The following is a 24,499-nucleotide window of genomic DNA, read 5'->3' as shown; positions in this document are numbered from 1 at the left end:
GAATCATAGAAATATAGGGTTGGAAGGAACCTTGGGAGGTCATCAAATCCAGTGCCCTGTGCTGAGGCAGGAACAAGTAAACCTACACTATCCCTGACAGGTGCTTGTCTAATCTCTTCTTAAAAACCTCCACTGATGGGGATTCCACAACTTCCCTTGGAAGTCTATTCCAGAGCTTAATTGTCTTTACAGCTAGAAAGGTTTTCCTGTTATCTAACCTAAATCTCCCTTGCTGCAGATTAATTAGGCTTTAGGCTTGTCCTCCCTTCAGTGGATATGGAAAAGCATTGATCACAGTCCTCTTCATAGCAGCCCCTAACATACTTAAAAACTCTTATCTGTTTATTGCCGCTCGGTCTTCTTTTCTCAAGGCTAAACATGGCCATATTTTATTATGTATTATTATTATTATTAAGTATTATGAGGCAAGGGATTGAATTTTGTGGCATGGGGATGACTTTCTCATGTCCCCAAGAGGGATAAATGAGCAAAAGGCCAAATTTATAAATAGGGCCCTCAGTTTGCACATGCAGAAATCACTCTCACTCAGTTTTGAGAATTATTTGTATGCAAAAGTTAGTATTTACATGGGTAGAATCTCATTTATGAGCACAAACTATGTCCAACTGGGTCTTGTGCATATAAGTTCCATCATTTGCACTTATAAATGACAATGCTGAAAAATGGCTCAGACTAAACTGTGTGTTTACAAATGTAGACACAATTGAGATCCCTTTGGAAATGCATCCGTGTTTTGGAGGTTTTTTTTTTTAACAGTCTTTCTTTTAATATTGATGTTTTACCTGAAATGATTAGCTAGCTTTTAAGTTCCATTCTTTTAATAGCATTAACTTGTTTGTTCTACTGCTGTTTTTCTAAACTGTACCTTGCAAAGCTAATTTAATGTATACAACTCTTGTTCTTTCTGTAAAAACAAAGAATAAAGGCAAATCATGTATTTAGCAGCAGGATCTTATTGACCTAAAAGCTTGTATATTTTATTTAAAACAAAATCTAACTTTTGTTGTCTAGGCACCCAGCAAGCTTTTATTGGAATGTGGAGGCAAGTCGTTCTGCATGCCTAATATCTTGGAATAGGTGTTTCACTGCTGTGCAGATCTCGAAACCAAACACTGAAAGAAGTTGTTCACCAGATAAAAGGAAGAATAGGTCTCCTAAAAAGCTGTCATAGGAGTAAAATTTCTATATCTGTGGGAGATGGAACTGGCATAAGTTCTGGTATTGAGCAAACGAGTTGAGATAATTAAGGAAAAGCTGTCACAGTGTGAGATAACAGCAGATGGCAGCAGGAAAGGAAATATACCTGCGTTTTTACACTGCAGCTGAGATAGATTTTAAACCCCCAATTCAAATCACAAATACATAAATAGCTATCATCACATGTTTATGTTAGCTCACCTGATTAGCAAAAGTTGTGGTCCTGTACTGTATATTTAATATCTGTACCATACCTTAATACCATTCAGTTTATTCAGAAACTCCCCCCGCAATAAGCAACACTCTATGGAGAGGGCCAGTTTAGAGGGATAACTGAGCTTGGTACTCTAGCAGACAGGAAACACCAATGCACTGGAGGGGAATTTTGGAAACCGCCACTTGTTAAAATTCTGAAACTAATGTGAAGGGAGTAATCCTTCTCTAAATACAGCTAAATCGTTTCTGCCAGATGGGTCAGAGAGTACAGGCGCTGCTCTTTCCTCAAACCATGAGACCACCAAAGTCAAAATCATGGCTGTGGTTACCCTCTACCCTCTGCAATGCATGACTGTGGCTGCTGGCTACTGCAATGGATAATATCTACTTTGTCGGTTCTGTGAGCGTTAGTTCTTAGGATTAATATTTGTAAAGTGCCAAGAAGTTGTTTTATGAAGTTTATAAAACTGAAAAACGTTATAATTTATAATTTCTCCTGAGATTTCTAGTTCTTCCACATTCTGGTAGGACCAGAAAAAAAATTATGAGACCACCCTTTTTTATATAGAGTCTCCAGTCTTGTACAGAACCAGAAAGTACCTGAAAATGAAAAAATAAGTGCATGAAAAAACCCACCTTTTTAACTTGTCTATGTTTCTTTAAAATTATAGTTGTCTTTTATATTTTCTCCAGATTGCTTTTTATAATTGAAGAGCTCAAAATTGCATTAAAGTGCACCCTTGCACAGGGCTTATTAAATATCAGAATTACCTCCAGTTTTTACAAGCAGTCTCTGCATACTTGGTATATAGAATATCCCACGTTCCATATTTACCTTGCTTGCAGTGGCATTGAATTGTGAATCCATATGTAATTTATTGACTCTAAAGAGACCAACAGAAAGGCACACAAACTTTGGTAGTCTAAGTGGCAATTTGAAGAGCAAATAGCTAAAGACATGAAAACAAATAATAAGAAATTCTTTAAGTATATTAGAATGAGGAAACCTGTAAGAGGATCTATGGACCTGCTGGACTACTGGGCGATTTACAGATCAAATTAGGGCCTGAAGTCAATGGGAGGCTGTCCAATGACTCTAATGGACACTGGATTGGGAGATTAAAAAGAATAAGTACATTAAGATCATGCAAGGTGCTGAGCACTTTTACTTGCTCCAGTTAAACTCTTAACTTGATGCTTAATTATAAGTAAGTGAGAAGTCCCATTAATGGGAGCTTAAAGTTAAGCATGTTTCTAAGTATTTTGCTGGATCAAACCTAGAGTGCTCAGTACCTTGAAGTCTCCTGCCCTATATGACTTCTCTGCATCAGATTTCTCACAGAGGACCCTTATCCAAGCTCTGCCTTTTTCAAGGAATAAAGGGAAGGTTATGTGAGAGACTGAAGTGTCAAAAGAGAAGTTGCTGGAACAAACAGATAAAAAGTAACAACTTGTCAAGATTTGGATGCTCTGAAAGCATTTAAGAATGAAGAGGCCAAGCTTTTAACAACAACAGTCTAATTAATATCAGCTGGGTAGTATACCAGAGGGAAGCAACTGCATTAAAAAAATCAGTAAATGTTCTACTGGGAATTGCAGACCAGGAAACCTGGTTGAAACAATAGGGGATTATGAAACACCTAGCTGAATGTGGCATAAAAATAGAAATACATAGTTCTTATATAGTACTGTTATACTTTGATCTGCAAGTTTTTTTTCCCCACAGGAGAGTATAATAATCCCCATTTTTACAGATGGGTGAACTCAGGAAGAGAAATGTGACGCATCTTACCCAAGGTCACAAAGCAGGTTAAAAGTAGATCCAGAAATAAATCCATTTCTCCTGACACCCAAACTAGTGCCCTATCAAACCCGCACAACTTCTGCAAAGAAAAATCACTCTGCTTCTGATCCTCTAGAATTCTTTGGGCACGTCCAAAAAATTGTGACTAAAGGTGAACCAGATTATTTGGACTTTCAAAAGACCTTTGATAAAGTCACTCGCAAGATCTATAGGTTTTAGAGAAAGTCTTGTCTTGGATTAGAAACTTGCAAAGATGTAGAACACAAAAAATAGGCGTAAAGGTTCAAATTTCACCATGGCAAAATGTTAACAAAGGGATGGTTCTAAGGTTCTGTACTAAAACTGCTGTTGTTTAATGTATTAATGATTTAGAGAAGTGAACAATGAGAACATAAGAACGGCCATACCGGGTCAGACCAAAGGTGCATCTAGCCCAGCATCCTGTCTTCCGACAGTGGCCAATGCCAAGTGCCACAAAAGGAATGAACAGAACAGGTAATCATCAAGTGATCCATCCCTTGTCGCCCATTCCTAGCTTAGAATCATAGAATATCAGGGTTGGAAGGGACCTCAGGAGGTCATCTAGTCCAACCCCCTGCTCAAAGCAGAACCAATCCCCAGTTTTTGCCCCAGATCCCTAAATGGCCCCCTCAAGGATTGAACTTGCAACCCTGGGTTTAGCAGGCCAATGCTCAAACCACTGAGCTATCCCTCCCCCCTAGGGACACCATCCCTGCCTATCCTGGCTAATAGCCATTGATGGAACCTATCCTCCATGAACTTATCTAGTTCTTTTTTTAATCCTGTTATAGTCTTGGCCTTCACAACATCCTCTGGCAGGGAGTTCCACAGGTTGACTCTGCATTGTGTGGAAAAAATACTTCCTTTTGTTTGTTTTAAATCTGCTGCCTGTTAATTTCATTTGGTGACCCTTTGTTCTTGTGTTATGAGAAGGAGTAAATAACATGTCCTTATTTACTTTCTCCACACCAGTCATGATTTTATAAACCTCTATCATATCCCCCCTTAGTCTTCTCTTTTCCAAGCTGAAAAGTCCCAGCCTTATTAACTTTTCCTCATATGGCAGAAGTTCCATACCCCTAATAATTTTTGTTGCTGTTTTCTGAACCTTTTCCAATTCCAATATATCTTTTCTGAGATGAGGTGACCACATCTGCGTGCCGTATTCAAGATGTGGGCATACCATTGATTTATATAGAGGCAATGTGATATTTTCTGTCTTATTATCCATCCCTTTCTTAATGACTCCCAACATTCTGTTTGCTTTTATGAGGTGGCAAAAGATGCTGATTACACCCTTTCCAATTGATTTAAAAGTGTTCTTTGAATATCATAGAATCATAGAATATCAGAGTTGGAAAGGACCTCAGGAGGTCATCTTGTCCAACCCCCTGCTCAAAGCAGGACCAATCCCCAACTAAATCATCCCAGCTAGGGATTTGTCAAGCCTGACCTTAAAAATATCTAAGGAAGGAGATTCCACCACCTCCCTAGGTAACCCATTCCAGTGTTTCACCACCCTCCTAGTGAAAAAGTTTTTCCTAATATCCAACCTAAACCTCCCCCACTGCAACTTGAGACCATTACTCCTTGTTCTGTCATCAGCTACCACTGCGAACAGTCTAGATCCATCCTCTTTGGAACCCCCTTTCAGGTAGTTGAAAGCAGCTATCAAATCCCCCCTCATTCTTCTCTTCTGCAGACTAAACAATCCCAGTCCCCTCAGCCTCTCCTCATAACTCATGTGTTCCAGTCCCCGAATCATTTTTGTTGCCCTCCGCTGGACTCTTTCCAATTTTTCCACATCCTTCTTGTAGTGTGGGGCCCAAAACGAGACACAGTACTCCAGATGAGGCCTCACCAATGTTGAATAGAGGGGAACAATCACGTCCCTCGATCTGTTGGCAATGCCCCTACTTATACATCCCAAAATGCCATTGGCCTTCTTGGCAACAAGGGCACACTGCTGACTCATGTCCAGCTTCTCGTCCACTGTAACCCCTAAGTCCTTTTCCTCAGAACTGCTGCCTAGCCATTCGGTCCCTAGTCTGTGGCAGTGCATTGGGTTCTTCCGTCCTAAGTGCAGGACTCTGCACTTGTCCTTGTTGAACCTCATCAGATTTCTTTTGGCCCAATCCTCTAATTTGTCTAGGTCCCTCTGTATCCTATCCCTACCCTCCAGCGTATCTACCTCTCCTCCCAGTTTAGTGTTATCTGCAAACTTGCTGAGGGTGCAATCCACACCATCCTCCAGATCATTTATGAAGATATTGAACAAAACTGGCCCCAGGACCGACCCGTGGGGCACTCCACTTGATAGTGGCTGCCAACTAGACATGGAGCCATTGATCACTGCCCGTTGAGCCCGACAATCTAGCCAGCTTTCTATCCACCTTATAGTCCATTCATCTAGCCCATACTTCTTTAACTTGCTGGCAAGAATACTATGGGAGACCGTGTCAAAAGCTTTGCTAAAGTCAAGGAACAACACGTCCACCACTTTCCCCTCATCCACAGAGCCAGTTATCTCGTTATAGAAGTCAATTAGATTAGTCAGGCATGACTTGCCCTTGGTGAATTCATGCTGACTGTTCCTGATCACTTTCCTCTCCTCTAAGTGCTTCAGAATTGATTCCTTGAGGACCTGCTCCATGATTTTTCCAGGGACTGAGGTGAGGCTGACTGGCCTGTAGTTCCTAGGATCCTGCTCCTTCCCTTTTTTAAAGATGTGCACTACATTAGCCTTTTTCCAGTCGTGTCCATGTGGATCTCACTGTAGCGGCGTATGCATCTCATGTGCCTCTGGGTCCCTGCTTACCCTGAGCAAGCAGTAACCACCAGACTGTAATTGAAGAAGTCATCATCAGCCAGGGCTCTTACAAGCAAACACCCTACTCCACGATCTGCAAGAAGAAGGCAAAAAGAACACCAGCAATGCCCACACTGATGCCTTCAACCAGACTGTAGTGGGGCGGGACTCACCGCTGTGGTGCCTCCTGCTGGCTATCCTGGGAATTAGCTCTTGTTTCGCTGGAGTACCCTCGTCAAGTGGTGTCTGACCCATCGTCATTCTCACCTCCATTTCTGGAACGCACATCGCTTCCCGGACCGTGGTGTCCTGTTCTGGATACAGCCCTCTTGCTGTGCCCCACTCAGTACTCTTCCCTTCTGGGGGACCATCCCTCCTTAGTTCCGCCACTTGCCTCAATGGCCAACTGCAGTCCAAGGTCCAGCCCCTCGCTTCAGGGGCAAACTGCAGTCTGGATACAGGCCACTCTCCTCATTGGCAAGTGAGGTTCAACGGGGTGTGGGGGGGGAGACCCAGGCCCACCCGCTACTCTGGGTCCCGACTCAGGGACCCTATAGCCGGCAGCCACTTACTGCCCTCCTCCAAACTGCTGCCTCTTTTCCCCGGGCCACTTCCCCCAGACCCCTAGCACCCTCTCAGCCCTTGTAGCAAGGCCCCAGCTTGGTAGTGGTCAGCCAGCACCCTTGCACTTTGCTGCCCCTGCCCAGCACTGCTTTATCTATGGCACTTCTTCTGGCAGCCAGTCCTCTCCCTTGCCTTCCAGGGAGAGACTCCCTTCCCTGAGCAGCCCTTTATATATGCCCTCACCGGCCCTGACTGGCTGTTCCTGCAAGCCTTCCCTCTATTGGTGGGCTCAGTAAGCCCTTTCCTGATTAGTGCATTCTGCACAGCCTTCCTGGTGCTGCTTTTAACCCCTTCTTCTCCCTGTGTGGGGCAGCCGCCCCACCACACATGAAAACAGCAGCTTTGGCACGGACAGCCTCAATTCTGGCCCCGATAGTGACACACCTGGCATCTGTGCCCCTGATACCAAACAGCCATACCTAGAAGCAGAGACAGATGGAGCATGAACATAGCTCCAAACATCATGTGGAATCATCCCATAATAGGGACCACAAATACCATTCCTCCAAAGATAGAGCCTCCAAGTACTCCACCACTTTTAAGAATGGAGACGCAAGGCATATCATTGGCACCAAATAGGGATGGGGTGACCCAGTGCCAACTCAGGCATTGACATTGGTACAGTGGCTGAATCCAGCAAGGGATTGAACTACATCCTAAAGGAGGAGTTAATATCCTCTCCCAAGTCAACCTTTGCATTGAGACCATTTCCAGGCTCTTGGACCATAACACTCTAAGGCACCAGCATTTGAGAAAGTATACTCTTCATTGCCTTCACTGACCTATTCATTTTGATGACATCAAGTAAGGACCCCTCTCCACTACCTTTGGAAACTGACTTTGGGGAGGGTACTGGAAGCCCTCCATTTACGGGCCCTACCTCAAGTGAGGCATCAAGACATGAGTGGCACTAGGCCAGCCATCCTCAACCTGTCCTGTATCTTTACTACATTCCCTTGGCCATATTGGCGACCGTCATCACTTATCCTGGAGCAAATCCCCTTCCTACACATAAGGAAGACGCTTCCCATACTGGAGCTGAACGTTGGCTTCCAGAAGAAGCTCGAGGCAACAATAGAGGGAGAGCAGCAACCGCTGACCCTCCAAAAGAGTCATAGTTATTGCCAGATGAACAGTGACACCAGCTACCCTGAGACCGGTGGTTGATGATTTCAGGGTGTTCTAGGGCATCCTGTACTGGATTGGAGAGACCCCAGACATTGAAACCAAGATGATCCAGGAAAAGTCTCACAAGCTCTTTGATATACTGACCTTGGCCAAGATCACCTTTTTGTTCAATGAGGGCATATTTGAGCTGGCAAAGGAACTTTTGTAGACCCATCCATTCTTCCATCCACAGCTAAACAAGTTGAAAAGATGTACCAGATCACACCAAGGGCTTTCAACATTTCTGTGCCCATCCAAATCCAGAGTCTTTGATGGTATCTGTAGTGCAAGAGATGTCCATGTCTACCAAGGTCACCCCGAAGGAAAATGACCCTCATAAACTGGGCCTCTTCAGACACAAGTCATGCTCCTCCACCTCATTACAGCTCCAAGTTGCAAACTAGCAGGCCCCATTCACAAAATATATCTACTACACCTGGGAAAGAATCTTGGTCAAGATTCCACAGGAGAATAGTGAGAAAGTGAACAGTATAATGACAGAGGGTCAGGTGGTTGTGAAAATGGCTTTACAAGTGGCTGTGGATGTGTTCGACACAGCCACAAGGTTGAGAGCTATGGCCATAACCATGAGCAGCATCCAACGTTCTCAAAGAAAGAAGTACATCCACTTTGGAGGGCCTGCCCTTTGAAAGGATAGAGATCTTTAGTAGCAGAACAATGAAGTGTTCCATTTGCTTGAAGATTTAAGGGCATGCTGCAGTTGTTAGGGATCTACACATTGAAAGAAGTATAAATACAAAACTCAGGAGAAGGATATTAAGGACCTGGTCCCAAGGGGTCTAGGAAATTCACATAAATGTCCCAAAACTCCGAGCCATTAGACTAGCTTGTATGATATTTGTACCTGTTCTGTGAATTTCCACCATGCTGATCTAAACAGACAACCTACTGGCAAAGCACTACATAAACAAGCAAGGAGGTGCCCGTTCATCACCCCTCTTCTGGAAGCTGACAAGTTCTGGCATGGTGCCAGACCCCCCCCTTGCCAGGTCTCAAAGCCCATTCTCCAGCCCAAGTGGGAACACCTACACTGTTATTTTTAGCCCTGTAGCGTGAACTCCATGAACCCAAGTCAGTTGATCCAAGCTTTGAGACTCACTGCCACACTTTTGTTTTTTTACAGTGTAGATGTATCTTAAGTGACCTCCCTGGGTCTGCCTTAGGGAGTTTGGAATGAGTTTCTTTAAACATCTAGTCTCCCCACTGGCAAAATTATCCGCTGAGATATTGAGTCCTTCCCTCCTACCCTAGCTATCTTAATATTCCTGGCCGGGGGGGGGGGCGGGGGGGGAGGGGATGACTGTCTTTGCCTGGAGAGCATGCACAAGGCTACTTTCAATCCATATGTCATGAGTTGGCTGGCTGTTTAAGGATAGCTGGGCTGACCCACATCTGTGCCAGATTAGCTACCTGTCCCCTCCCGGACTGGTCTTAGTCGGTGGAGTGATTTCTTTAAAAGAGCTAAGAAAACTCAGCTTGAAGAAAGGAACCTGAGGAAGCAGGAGCAAGTGTGGCTCCTGTGGAAGGCTGTGAAGCAAGGTCTGGAAGGACTCCAGGGAAGTATCCTGTGAGTCAGCACCGTATCCCAGAGCATAGAAGAGGGAAAGGTAACCTAGAGGGGCTGAGACCGTGAGGAGACTCCAGGGAAGGAGCCTAGGAGTCAAGGCTCTATTCCTGAGCCACAGAGACTGAAAGGTAACCCATAAGGGATTGGGAACTGAACCCTGAGGGAGGGCTGAAGAGGAGTCCAGTTGTCGGACAAAAATACTTTTGGTTTGTTTGGACTTTTATTACCCAAAAAGAGACTGAATGTTGAGAGTGACCCAGCTGGAGGGCTGAGCCATGTGAATCCCTGGAGAGACAGAACACCTTAGGAGAGGAGAGGAAATTGAGGCAGGGAGTGCCTGCAGCACCCCACTTGGCCAGCAAGGGGTGATAGAAAAGCTATGTATAGTGAAAGCATTCTATAGTGTTCATGCTGGTAGGGCTCATCTCTAGCTTTTCTAATCCCAAAAGTACGAGCATTGCACATCAGCAAACAGTTTCTTCTGGTGATGTAATGATCATTTAGTACAATGAATGACTAGCTTCCAGAAATCCAGTGCCCTTTAATTCAGCCCTTATAGAAGCCACATGTTTGAGTGGATTTGAAATTCCAGGTCTGAAGTTCCCCCACCTTGAGCCACAATAGTCTTTTGTGTCAAAGCTTTTCAATGATGTTTACTTAGGCATTACAGTAAATGAGTGAATGTTTAAAGCTACGAAAGTGAGATAATGGCTTAGTTTGTATCTTTCTCCTCACTTATGTAGAAAATTTCAACACATGCTGATTAAATTTGGCTAAGGTGTGAAGTAATAATTTGTGCAAACACAGGGTGAAATGCATTGTTTCCCCTCATTTCTGCTCTGTAACTTACCCTGGAAAGCAGTCACTCATTTGGTATAATTAAGCCATTTGTATATTCAGAATGATTTGCTACAGGATGGCATTGTTTTTTTGTTTTATCTTGTTGAAAATTAAAATGTATAGCAGTTATAGACATATTCCAAATGCAGATATATTCATTACCTATGAGGAATGAAAGACTAAACCACTAATTACTTTCAAAGCTTTGAAAAGGGAAAGGAAACTCTACCCCACAATACTTCCTACAAAAGAAGTAATGCAATTCTTTTGTTTGAAAAGAACACCATAATAGCATACCTGTCAAAATACCACAGAAGAAATTCAGAAGCTTTACCTGTGTAAAAGCAGGTTCTCTAGTGATTTCAGTGGAAAGTCGGTGCACAATTTTCTATATTATAACCAAAGTTCAGGTCCAACAGAGATCAGAAGTCCTGATATGTTTCACGTAGCATTTCAAACAATGTGACTGTTGCAGCACAAAGAGATGTGTCATAATTGCAATAGTTCAAAACCTGATGTAAAGCAATTGCAATAGTTCAAAACCTGATGTTTAAAGTCCAGGATAAAGGAACAACCCTTTTGTTTGTTTTAATATGGAAACATTCCTTTTAAAATATTTTCTTGGTCTACAAAAATCCAGACTCCTTTAACACCTGAAATATTTCACATTGCATACGCAAAGCTACATTAAAAGTGGTAAGGTTACAAAATCAATACTGAAAAATTACGAAATGCCAGACTTAAGGTTAATTCAACCTTAATTCAGTCTCCTTGTGCAAACACTTTATGATAGTCTTAATTACGTGATCACATATTATTTTTCCACAGGACCCAGACTCATTAAGTGCATGGGATGGATGGTATTCACTGAATATGCAGCTATTCACTATTCCATTGTATCCTTTTTAACGAGGGCTGTCAAGTAATTTAAAAAATTAATCATGATTAAAAAAATTAATCACAATTAATCACACTGTTAAACTGTGATGGATTCAGTCACAGAGACCTCCTGGGGACTGTCACCTGACGTGCTGAAACTACCTCTGAGCCCGTTTTCTCTGCCAGTTTGGGCCTTCAGAACCCTGCCTTGTTGAGCCAGACACGCATGCGTGCTGCAACACAGACCCAGGGTCTGAACCATGCCCCCAAAAGCTGCAGACTTAACTGAAAAAAGCTTAAGAAGTGCTCCTGTCTCCAGCACCCAGACACCCAGCTCCCAATGGGATCCAAATCCGTTTTATTCTGTATAAAGCTTATACAGGGCAAACTCATAAATTGTCCGCCCTCTATAATATTGATAGAGAGAGATGTGCAGCTGTTTGCTCCCCCAGGTATTAATTACTTACTCTGAGTTAATTAATAAGCAAAAGTGATTTTATTAAGTATAAAAAGTAGGATTTAAGTGGTTTCAAGTAATAACAGACAGAACAAAGTCAGTTACCAAACACAATCAAACAAAACATGCAAGTCTAAGCCTAATACATTAAGAAACTGAATACAAGTAAACCTCACCTTCTGAGATATTCCAATAAGCTTCTTTCACAGACTGGACTCCTTCCTAGTCTGGGCCCAATCCTTTTCAGACCAACTTTGTGGTTTATGGCCTGGGTCCAGCAATCACTCACACCCCTATAGTTACAGTCCTTTGTTCCAGTTTCTTTCAGGCATCTCTTTGGGGTGGAGAGGCCATCTCTTGAGCCAGCTGAAGACAAAATGGAGAGGCTTCCAGGGCCTTTTATATTCTCTCTCTTGTGGGCGGAAACCCCTTTGTTCTTCTGTGCAAAATCACAGCAACAAGATGGAGTTTGTAGCCACCTGGGCAAGTCACATGTCTATGAATGTTTCAGCTTTTTGCAGGCCGATACCATTGTTTACATGTTAGTTTGAACGTTCCCAGGAAAGCTCAAATGTGGATTGGCATCTCCCAAAGTCCATTGTCAGCTAAATGTTTCTTGATTGGGCACTTACTCATAATAGTCCTTTCTCAAGAAGCTGACCAAATGCTTCACTGATGCTACTTAGAATCAAACACATGGAGTTACAGGTACCTAGCCAATATTCATAACTTCAAATACAAAAATGATACACACATACAGACAGCATAATCATAACTAGAAAATTACAACCTTTCCATAGACACCTTACTTGACCTCCTTTGTACAAGATTTGGTGCAACTATCGGACCTTGGTTGCAACAGTGATCTATATGATCACAAGTTCATGTAAATCCCACGTCACATAAACAATAATAGAATACCATTTCTTTAAATATTTTGGATGTTTTCTGCATTGTCAAATATATTGATTTCAGTTACAACACAGAATACAAAGTGTACAGTGCTCATTTTATATCTAGTTTTACAGTGCAAATACTTGTAATAAAGAAAACAAAAGAAATAGTGTTTTTCAATTCACCTGATACAAGTGCTATAGTGCAGTCTCTTTAGCATAAAAGTTAAACTTACAAATGTAGAATTATGTACAAAAAAAGACTGCATTCAAAAATAAAACAAGTAAAACTTTAGAGCCTGCAAGTCCACTCAGTCCTACTTCATCCAATCGCTCAGACAAACAAGTTTGGTTACAATTTGCAGGAGCTAATGCTGCCCACTTCTTATTTACAATTTCACGTGAAAGTGAGAACTGGCATTCACATAGCACTATTGTAGCAGGTGCCACAATGTATTTACGTGCCAGATGTGCTAAAGATTCATATGTCCCTTTATGCTTCAACCACCACTCCAGAGGACATCCGTCCATGCTGATGATGGGTTCTGCTTGGTAACAATCCGAAGCAGAGCGGACCGACGCATGTTCATTTTCATCATCTGAGTCAGATGCCACCAGCAGAAGTTGATTTTCTTTTTTGGTGGTTCGGGTTCTGTATTTTCCATATCTGAGAGTTGCTTTTTTAAGTCTTCTGAAAGCTTGCTCCACACCTCGTCCCTCTCAGATTTTGGATGGCACTTCAGATTCTTAAACCTTGGGTTGAGTGCTGTAGCTATTTTTAGAAATCTCATATTGGTACCTTCTTTGCGTTTTGTCAAATCTGCTGTGAACGTGTTCTTAAAATGAACATGTGCTGGATCACCATCCGAGACTGCTATGACATGAAATATATGGCAGAATGCAGAGCAGGAGAGATACAACAGAGCAGGAGACATACAATTCTCCTCCAAGGAGTTCAGTCACATATGTAATTAACACATGATTTTTTTAATGAGCATCATCAGCATGGAAGCATGTTTTCTGGAATGGTGGCCGAAGAATGAAGGCGCATACAAAGGTTTAGCATATCTGACATGTGAATACCTTGCAACACCGGCTACAAAAATGCCATGCGAACGCCTGTTCTCACTTTCAGGTGACATGGTAAACAAGAAGCAGGCAGCAGTCTCTCCTGCAAATTTTAACCAAACCTGTTTGTCTGAGTGGTTGGCTGAATTAGGATTGAGTATACTTGTAGTCTCTAAAGTTTTACATTGTTTTATTTTTGAATGCAGTTACTTTTTTGTACATAATTCTACGTTTGTAAATTCAACTTTCATGATAAAAACATTGCACTACAATACTTGTATTAGGTGAATTGAAAAATACTATTTTTTTTGTTTTTTACAGTGCAAATATTTTTAATCAAAAATAAATATAAAGTGAGCACTGTACACTTTGTATTCTGTGTTGTAATTGAAATCATTGTATTTGAAAATGTAGAAAACATCCAAAAATATTTAATAAATTTCAGTTTGCATTCTATTGTTTAACAGTGCAATTAATTGCGATTAATTTTTTAAATCACAGTTAATTTTTTTGAGTTAATCACATGTGTTAACTGTGATTGACAGCCCTATTTTTTACTACATATCATTCAACACTGTTCAAACACTGCTCTGAATACTGACTTATTAATTTCCTCATGGACTTTCTGTGTTCTAGTATCTCAGTGCTTAGCAAATATTAATGAGTTTATCTTCACAATATTCCTGTGAAGTAAAGTGGTATTGTTCACCTTTTACAGATGGGAACTGGGGCACAGAGGCATTAATGTCAAAAGTGTCCATTAATGTTGGGTGCTCAATTTAAGGTGTCTATGGCCTGAGTTTTCAACTTACATTTATAGCACTTTACTTGTTCTGAGCATAGCTCTCATTGACTTCAGCTGCAATTGTGACTGCTCAGCAACTCTGTAAATCAAATGCCAAAGGTGTCTCAAGTTGGATACCCAGAAAATAAGGAAAACTGTTAATATCCACCTGTGGTTTAGGTGACTTGTCCAACATGAAATAGGAAATCTGTAGGAAAGGCAAGGACAGAATCCAGTTTTCTAGAGTAGTATTCAATTGCCTTACCACAAGACCATCCTTCCTTGGAAAACAAGTATATCAAGCATCAGGGAGCTTTCAGAATGATGCAGGGATGCAGGAAGATAATTGAGTCTTTGCTGCTCTTAATTCGCTCTGTCAGGACTGCTAATTGGAATTTGCACCTCACACCACTATAAGACCTCCTGAAATACTTTTTTGCTTTGGATTTAACTAACTACCCTGCAATTATTGCCTGATACTGTGCTGAAACAAGAGGTGTAGAAAAGTCTGACCCAGACATATGGGCAGAATTTCAAAAAGCAAATTGGGTTGTTCCCTTCTGTGCACTTGGTTCAGATGCAGCTTTAGAACATGAAAATAGAGCAATGAAAAGTCATTGGTGCACATACCACTCCATCCAATTGCTCTTTCCTAGTTTTTCCTTACATCCCCAGAATTCCACTGAATCTTGAATGAGACATTAAGCATAGCTGGGATGACTTCCCCAGAAGCAATCAAGTGCCATCATCATTAGGTGCTGTTAAATGCCAAAAAGAGTTAAACTTAAGCTACAGGAGGAGCTTACTCATATTGGCAGCCTATTTGTATATGACAGACTGGAGTCATTAATATCATGAAAAAAGCAGACTTCAGATGAGATAGCTAACAATGTCAGTTGAATGGATACTTTGGGTTATAACTTGTATAAAACCTTCAAAACCCAAATAATTATCCCAGGTCCATCTATGAATAGGCTCCATTCAAGAAAAACAGACTAAATCTGTGCTCAAATGCAAAGACAGAGTGAAGGTGGCAGGGGCTATTACAGAGCTAGCCACAGACAGGTCATTGTTTGCTCATCTCCTGGTCATGTGAAGATCTCAGCGTGGTGTTGATCTACATGAGACTTTGAAACAGCACATGTTCTGTGTGGTACCACAATCAATGTTCCAATGTGATGGAACAATGTATATGTCACAGGCAAAAAGCAAACTAATACACATTGTGCATGGTCTCAGCAAGCCAGCACCTAGTGACAATGTGACCTGTACCTTATATCAGCAGACACCTTTCAGCAAAGCAATCATATATAGTATGGCTGAAGTGCAAGCTCTTGACAAACCAGGAAGTGTTTGAGATTTGACTGAACATTACATTATAAGCGCACAGAGAAAATACTGAACCTATGGCAAAGTTCACCTCAAGATTCTGTTTTTGTGCCTGCTGCTGGGCAACGGAATCGCTGTACATCAATCAGAGATGTGTTCCTATCACTTGGACCAGCACAAGCCACCACACTGCCAGGTTTCTATACCCTTTCAGGATGTAATGCTACTGGAAGGTTGGCAGGAAAGACAAAATTTTCTTAGTGGAACGTATTGAGTCAGCCTCTGAAGACACTCTCCTCACTCTCAAGGTGCTCGGAACCTGCGAGAGAACCACTGATGAGGTCATAAATGCACGAGAAGCATTCATATGCCAAGTTTACCATTTGTGGATGTTTCCCAAGAAGCAGACAAACAGAGAAAAACTGCCACTGATAAAGGGTGAATTTATATCGTATATCAAGAAGGCAAATTATCAAGCAATGGAATGGCTCCGGGATGATCAAGCACGTTCAAAACTTCCGACGCTTCCTGGGCATGGATGGGTCTTGGAGAATGGATTTATCACACCAGTTATGTGTGAAATACCGTGCACTCCTGAATCAATCCTGCAGTAAATCAAATGCTCATGTGCAAGGAGAAGATGCTTGCCACCCTGCAAATGTTTGGCCAGCAGCCTGCCTTGTATGGAGATGTGTGCGTGTGGTGAAGATGAGAACAGTGTGATAACATGTTCAGCAGTGCTGTCCTAGGTAGAGACGACACTTATGATGACTTTGATGATTAAATATTTTCAGTCCTACTTCCCTAGGATTACCAAAGATCAATGTATTTTTATGTAAGCAGTGTATCCCTGTGTTATATAATTTTTAAAAAGATGATTTTTTTAACATGTTGTTGAATAGGTATCTACATCATTGTTCTAGGTTTGTCATGCTTGGTACCTTTATGTCTGTGGGAGAAAGGGCTTTCGAATGATACCCATCTCAGCCTATTTCAGATTAAATTGTATTATCAAAATTTCCACCAACCAGAGAAGACCTGGATCTGAGAGCTGGGGCAGGGGAGAGCGAGTCCCCCTGACACACCAGAGAGGGTGACACCATTGAAATCATGACTCTGCATATTTTTATAAATCAAATGACACCTCCATTACCTTTCTATTACTAATTTACCTATGGAATGAGATTTTACTGTATTAAGCTCCCAAACTATAATGAAAATGGTGCAGTTTCTCATCCATATCCAAGTCTAATCTGATTGTTCTGAGTCAAGCAACTCTCTGAGTTCAAGAAACTGCCAGAGCTGCCTCAATACAGCCTTTTTCAATAGCCTTTCCCAAAAGTGGGAGCTTGAGTACTGGTTGATATTTAGCAGAATTGTCAATACCAAGAATTGGCTTCTTGAGGAGAGGTCACACTGGCACCCTACAGCCCTCTCACTCCCTTAGGAAAAGTCTCCACCAGTACGTGTTCCTGTCTTTTGAAGACCTTTGGGGGCATGGGTCCAACTCACACTCTGTATCCCACAGCATGTCCAGAGCTTCAGGGAGTACCATTAGCTGGAACGCAAGCAGAGGACAGCCAGTGTTTGGCTCCTTGAGATACTCTTCTGTGTCCACAGTAGCAGACAACACTATTTGCAAAATAACATGAAAATTCTTCACAGCAAGAAAACCTCAACTCCCTAGGATTAACACCAAGTTATTGACCACTGTTGAACCAGACTTTGGAGGTAGGAAAAGCCTTTTATTCCCTCTCATGCAACCACATCACATGATCTTTAAAAAACAAATCTGTTCATAAAATATGTGGGTAAAAATTACTTCATTGGGGTCAGAATGTCACCCTATATGTTGTTGTCACCTAGACTCAGTCCAAGACTTCCGCTAACAATGCCCTAGTTATCTCCTGTCTCACTTTATTTCTGATGGATCATTTGTGAGGATAAAGCTTGTGGAGATGGAGGAGTTTATAGTTTTAAAAGACAACCTGGTTATAATATATTCCACAAAGCCCTTACAGATTATTCGGTCAATAATGTACATTTTAAAATCTCATAATATGCATGGAGGGACTTTGCAGAGGTGAGGCCTCAACTTCACACAGGAGTAACAAAGTCTCGTCCAACACCAATCCCAAATTGCAATCAATGGTCCTTCAAGTTTGATACATTTTGAGTTGTTAGAATTTTTTAAAAAGCTGAAAATTAGATATACATTGTTGCCTTTATAAAAATGATTTTTAATGTAAAAAAAGAACCTTTTTTCAGGAAGTGGATGGTAGTGAGGATTAGTAATGAGATACAGAGACTGACTTGTGCATTGGAAATTTTGAATTCAGCCTAGGTGAATAGTGTGTAAATACATACATACATATTTTGTTTTCATCCATATCCATATTTTAGTAAATTAGGAAATAAATCCATGGAAGGTAATATCACATAAAAAGGACATTGTGTACACCTAAGAAATGAGTTAGTTGTTAACCTGCACTGAGAATGCAAATTTAATTTTAAACAGCTAAATTGATACTCAGTGTGCCACATAACTAATACATATTAACAATACTTTCAGACCTAACATTTCTAAAATGTCTTTATTTTGCCTATTCAATAAACAACATTTGCTCTGCCATCTACATATTCTAATTATAGGAGCAGCAGCTGATATTCAAGGAAGATGTTCATTTAGGAAAATGAATAAACACAATTGTTCTGATATGGAGCTACAGCAGTATGTCATGCATCTTTTTTAATGGGTAACCTTATATACAGTGACAGTAGTTGATCTAAATTGGGGTTAGTGTTTAATAGGAACTCTTGGTTTTAGATGTTTATTTTTTAGCAGCTACTCTGTCCCCTTAAACACATTTTCTGACAGATGTACTAGAAACAAGTATTGATTATTTAAATTTTTGTAAGAAATTTCTAGTGTTGTCATTATGAATGTTACACAAAAACTAGTTTTCTTCTTAAAGTTAGTCAGCAATAATGCATTAACTATATGGAATGATAATAGGTGCTTGCATGTCAGAACTAATACAAGATGCTTGTTTTGAAGGCTTTGCAATCTGTGCTAGTGTTGCAGCTCATCCTTTCTACTCTTTTTGATGTTTCTATCCTTGAGTGTAAACTGTGAAACTGTAAGGGGAATATTTCATTTATTTCCTTTTCTCTTCTTGTGTTTCATGTTCTTTTGTATTACTTTAAAACTAAATGAGTTCATTACACGAACATTGGCCTGTGATATCTACTGGAGGGATGGTTGTGCAACACTGGATTGATATTTTATAAACAGTGAGATTCTCCTTATGCAGTTGAGTTACAAATCACAGTAACTGTTAATATAAGAATATGCTGTAGAATCTGGGAAGTACAAGGTATTAGCACTTGGAATAGAGAGACTTCCATCTCTAGTTCTCTCATTTTAACTCCAACAAGTAATGAGTGGAAGTAATTTGCTGACATTGGTTCCAGGTAATAAAATGAGTTTATAGTCTCAACTGAGTGCATAGTGATAATACAAATGGCATGTTTGTTGAGCTTGTCTACACTTGAAAAGCTATAGTGGCACAGCGGGAGGAGTTCTTTCATCAGCGTAGGTAATCTACCTCCCCAAGAGGCAATAGCAAGGTTGACAGAAGAGGTTTTCCATCAAGGTAGCGCTGTCTACACGACGGGTTAGGTTAGCTTAACTACATGACTCAGGAGTGTGGATTTTTCACACCCCTGAGAGAGGTAGCTGGGTTGACCTAACTTTCAGTGTAGACCAGGCCAAAGAAGAAAAACTAAGGATTAATAGATTTCCCAAAAGAGCTCAGCATCTTCCATTGAGGCCAGATTTTGGGAAGAGCTCAGCACCAAAATTTAGAAGAGTTCAAGAGATTTAATCATAAATGTCAGAATGGGTGCTGAGTACTTGAAAATCTGGCCCTAAATGGGCATATATCCTGAGCTCTACTCATACTCTTGGAAGTGGTTCTCTACTACACAACTGATAGCCATTAACAGAGCAGTGGGGAGAAGTTTGCATGGTTGTGACTGTCCTTTGAATATAACGTATAGAGAATTTATAAATGGCTTCTTTGTCTAAATTCTATTTAGTAAAGACGATTTCTATATACTATTATAACATTATAGAGTACTGTATATACCTTACAGGTGACTTCTAGTACTGTCATTCAGGTACCTTTTGCAAGTACTAATTTTATATTAAACTACAGACTGCTCCTTAAAATGATATGTTAATTTAAATATAGAAAACCAGAGGTACACTGTCATATTCCTGCATGCTGCTCTTATTGGTCCCCATCCATCATAGCAACTGAATTAAATTCTTAACTTTAAGCACATCGTAAGTCCCACTGACCCCCCATTAAATTAGGACCATAAGGCATATACTTGATTCAGAAAAATCTAATAATTCATGATTGTTTGTAGTGTTGTTGTAGCCATGTTTGTCCCAGGATATGAGAGAGACAAGGTAGGTGGGGTTATATCTTCTTTGGACCAACTTGTGTTAGTTGGAAAGGACAAGCTTTTGAGCTTCACAGAGTGGGCAATTAAGGATAAGCAGACAGTAGGGTGTGCTACTGGTGTCCTGGCTCATTACAACAATGTGTAATACACCCTACTACCTGCTAACCCTTAATTGTTCACTTCATTTTAAGTGGTATCATACAGCATGTGTGAAACTGTTATGCTTAACAATCTGTCCCACCTTGTACTTAGCTCAGACACTCTGTTTATTTTCTCCAGACCTAAGGAAAAGCTCTGTGAAGTTCGAAAACTTGTCCCTTCCAAAATAAAGATATTGCCTCATCTACCTTGTGTCTTTCATAATTCATGATATACCCATTCAGTTACAGAAAACACCATTTTATGGAGGATAGGGAAATTTAGCTGTACTACATTTTCTACAGATATCATAAGCATCTCAGTTTATGGGTGATATTATCCTGCTTGAATACCAGGAGTTAAATCAAAGGAGTCTGTAAAATGGGATGCCAACAGGAAACTAAAGAATGGGAAAAAGATAAGGCTCCTTGAGGAAACAATCCTGGGGAAGCTGTCATTTGAGGAATACCCTCTGCCTGGCTGCAGTAAGATTGCCATGGTTTACTTTTCCTAGCCTGAGCCTGTGAACAAAGTGGATTCTAAACCTCAAAGATGCGAGAGAGGGAGGGGTTCAGTGAAGAGCAAGGGGCTGCCCTGCATCTATCCATAAAAGCTGATAGGCTGGCAAGGCCACACACAGAAACAGGGAGCCCGCTGCAGCAGGGACAATCTGCTTCTCCCTGATAGAGATGGAGTTAGCTGGACTGATAAGGAAAGTTTAAAATGTATTAAAACCCAGCTGTATAGGCTGTTTGTTGTTTTACCCTTTGCTCTACATGATTTGTGCCTTTAGGGAATGAATGAGTAATGCTTTGTTTGGAAGATGCTGTTTTAGAGTCACTTTTATCATCTTGAAGACTAACAGATTTATTTGGGCATAAGCTTTTGTGGGTAAAAAAACCCACTTCTTCAGATGCATGGAGTGAAAATTACAGATGTAGGCATAAATATACTGACACATGAAGACATCAGGCTACCAGGGCTGGCCTTACCATGAGGCAAACTGAGGCGGCTGCCTCAGGTGCCAGACTGTGTGTGTGTGTGGGGGGGGGCATTAGAACCCAGAGTGTAGTAAATTGTGTCTGCTGCTGGCGCATATGTATTCTCTCTGCTCTAGATGCACACAGATGGTGGAGTGCTGTGCTGGAGGAAGGAGGGCACAAAAAACATAACAGGCAGGCAGGAGAAAAGGTGAGAGGGGATAACAGAAAGCAGCAGGAGCTGCAGGGAGAGAGAGAGGAGGAGGAGCCTCTTATGTACCTCTCTAGCACCCCCAGGAGCCTGGACTGATTAACACCAGCTTCTCAGGGAGTTCCTGTTTCCTGCTGCTTCCCTGAACCCACTTGAGGAGAACAGGCAGTCAACTGAAGTAGTAGGAGCCAGTTAGGCCCTTAAGACGCTGATATCTTTCCTCACTAAGGCCCTGCTACCAGCCTGCTTGTTTGTCCCCTTCCATTGAGTGTTGAGAGCCACTATAGCTGGCACAGAACAGCAGACATGAGTGAAAGAAGAAAACGCACCTCTGGGGCAGCATTCAGAAAAAAAAAGAAAGCAAAGGAAGCTTTTCTATCTAAGCAGGAAGGACTCTCCTGAGATACAAATGTTCACAGTGAGCCTTCTGGCCCCAGTGAGGATGTGAGTGATCTTCCAGTTAGAGTGCAGGTGACCTGGCAGCTACTGCAGCATCCATATCTCCATCTCAACTGGATGTAACCATGCACATTCCTGAAGAAAAGTGTAGATCAGAGAAGAGTGTGGTGAAGGCACAAGAAACAGCTGCTGCTGAGTTTAGTTCCTTAAGTCTAGATGATCTAGGACTGTGGACCCACTTGAGCAGTAGCCTGAGGGACTTCCTTGTACTGTATGGGCCATAGCAAATGGAAAAACTTCATGTTTCCCCAAAACCATGAAAATAGAAGTTTCCATCCAACACATTACTGGCATGAAATCCCCAATGGTGACAAAGTGGAGAAGCCATGGCTTATGTACTCAAAAACCGATGGCTTATGTACTCAAAAATGTCATACTGTTTTTGTTGCAAATTCTTCCAGTCTAATGTTCCAGCCACATTGGGTTCTACAGGAACAAAGGACTGGAAAAATCTGGCTAGAAATCTGGCATGCCATAAGAAGGCACCAAATCACCAGAGATCATTCCATAGGTGGAAAGAGCTTGAGATGAGACTAAGGTTAAAGGCCATCATAGATGATCAGCGTCAAGAGAAGATTGCATCAGAATCTCTTTACTGGCAAAATGTTTTGAAAAGGCTCATTGCCATTGTGAGAATGCTTACTACCCAAAACCTAGCACTACGTGGCACTCCAGATCAGCTGTATGTGCCAAACAATGGAAACTTCCTTAAAATTGTGGAACTGATGGCTGAGTTTGATGCTGTACTCCAGGAGCATCTAAGAAGAGTCACCACCCAAGAAATGGACACACACCACTACCTTGGAAAAACAATTCAAAATGAGATCATACAGTTACTGGCAACAAAAGTCAAACAGAAGATTGTGGTGGATCTGAAGTCAGCAAGATATTACTCTGTTATTCTGGACTGCACACCTGACATCAGCCATACGGAACAGGTGACTTTAATGGTGCGCTTTGTAACAACAACAACAGAACCTAGTGAAAATGTCCCTGCAATGGTGACTGTCAAAGAGCATTTTCTAGAATTTATTGACATTGATGTTACTACAGGAGCTGGTATGACAAATGTGCTTCTTAAAAAGCTGGAAGATACGGGAATTGCGATAGCTGACGTGAGAGGTCAGGGCTACGATAATGGTGCCAACATGAGAGGAAAGAACAGAGGTGTGCAGACACGGATCCGAGAGTTAAACCCTCGAGCTTTTTTTGACCCATGCAGTTCTCTCATTCATTGAACTTGGTGGTCAGTGATGCAGCATCAGCTTCTAGTGAGGCTGCTGAATTTTTAAATGTAATTCAAAGCATCTATGTATTTTTCTCTGCATCAACTTATCTGTGCCAAATTTTGAAGCAACATCTGGGAACATCCTCTCTGATACTGAAACCACTGAGTGCCACACGATGGGAAAGTCGAGTGGAGGCGATAAAGCCTATCAGACACCAAACTGAGAAGATAGATGATGCCATAGTTGCCAAGTGAGCTGTAGCTCACGAAAGCTTATGCTCAAATAAACTGGTTAGTCTCTAAGGTGCCACAAGTACTCCTTTTCTTATTGCTATGACAGGAACCGTTTGTGGGAGAACAGTGGCAGAGGGAAATGGAATCACCAGAAACATACAAAACTTCAAATTTCTGTGTGACTTAGTGTTGTGGCATGACATACTGTTTTAAATAAATGTTGTAAGCAAGAGACTCCAAGGTGTTGACCTTGATATATCTGGAGCAATGGAACAACTGGACAAAGCAAAGTCATACCTACAGTCTTACTGGTCAGATGAGGGATTTCAAAATGTTCTGAAGAGTGCACAGAAGTTGGCAGAGGAACTTCACACTGAAGCTATTTTCCCACCCATTCAAGAGTACAAGAGTCAACGAAGAAGAAGACATTTTGATTACGAGGCACGGGATAATCCCATAAGAGACCCCAAACAACAATTCAAAGTTGAATTCTTTAACCAGGTGCTAGATTGTGCGATAAAGTCAGTTGAAGAACGTTTCATGCAGCTCAAGGAACACAGCAGTATATTTGGGATGTTGTATGATATTCCAAAACTCCTCACTATACCTGAAGAAGACCTACACCAGCAATGCAGGGCACTAGAGACAGTGTTGATACATGATAACATGCATGATATTAATGCGAGTGATTTAGGTGATGAACTGAAAGCCCTTTCAAGATACATTTCAGCAGGATCAACTCCAAAGGCTGTTCTGGAATATATGTGCGCAAATAAGATGATCACCCGCTTTTCAAATGCTTTTGTTGCTCTGCGCATACTTCTAACATTTCCTGTAACAGTTGCCAGTGGAGAATGCAGCTTTTCCAAGCTGAAGTTAATAAAAACACATCTACGCTCCACAATGACACAGGAGAGGCTGGTCGGCCTTGCAACCATCTCAATAGAGCATGAGCTGGCCCAGACTGTGGACCTTCAGAAGGAAGCAATTCAAATCTTTGCATCCAAGAAGGCCCAGAAAGCACCATTTTGGTTATTCAAACAGATAAAAATGCCAATGTTACTATGCTGACAAGA

The 24,499-nt window shown here is 41.4% G+C and overlaps 1 protein-coding gene and 1 long non-coding RNA gene across 5 annotated transcripts in view; one reads left to right on the top strand and one right to left on the bottom strand.

Annotated features, from left to right (window-relative positions):
• Positions 1-10,755, bottom strand: part of LOC141987340 (uncharacterized) — a 130,388-nt gene extending 119,633 nt beyond the window's left edge. The window contains exon 1 of the long non-coding RNA XR_012639502.1: positions 10,622-10,755. This is a non-coding gene — a long non-coding RNA (uncharacterized LOC141987340). The remainder of the gene's footprint in view (positions 1-10,621) is intronic.
• Positions 1-24,499, top strand: part of PDE4D (phosphodiesterase 4D) — a 1,096,073-nt gene that overhangs the window by 725,824 nt on the left and 345,750 nt on the right. The window lies entirely within an intron of this gene.

The sequence above is a fragment of the Natator depressus genome, chromosome 5, assembly GCF_965152275.1.
Source record: "Natator depressus isolate rNatDep1 chromosome 5, rNatDep2.hap1, whole genome shotgun sequence".
NCBI classification, from domain to species: Eukaryota; Metazoa; Chordata; order Testudines; family Cheloniidae; genus Natator; species Natator depressus.
The sequence above is the reverse complement of the archived record's forward strand: the minus strand, read 5'-3'. Positions and strand labels throughout refer to the sequence as shown.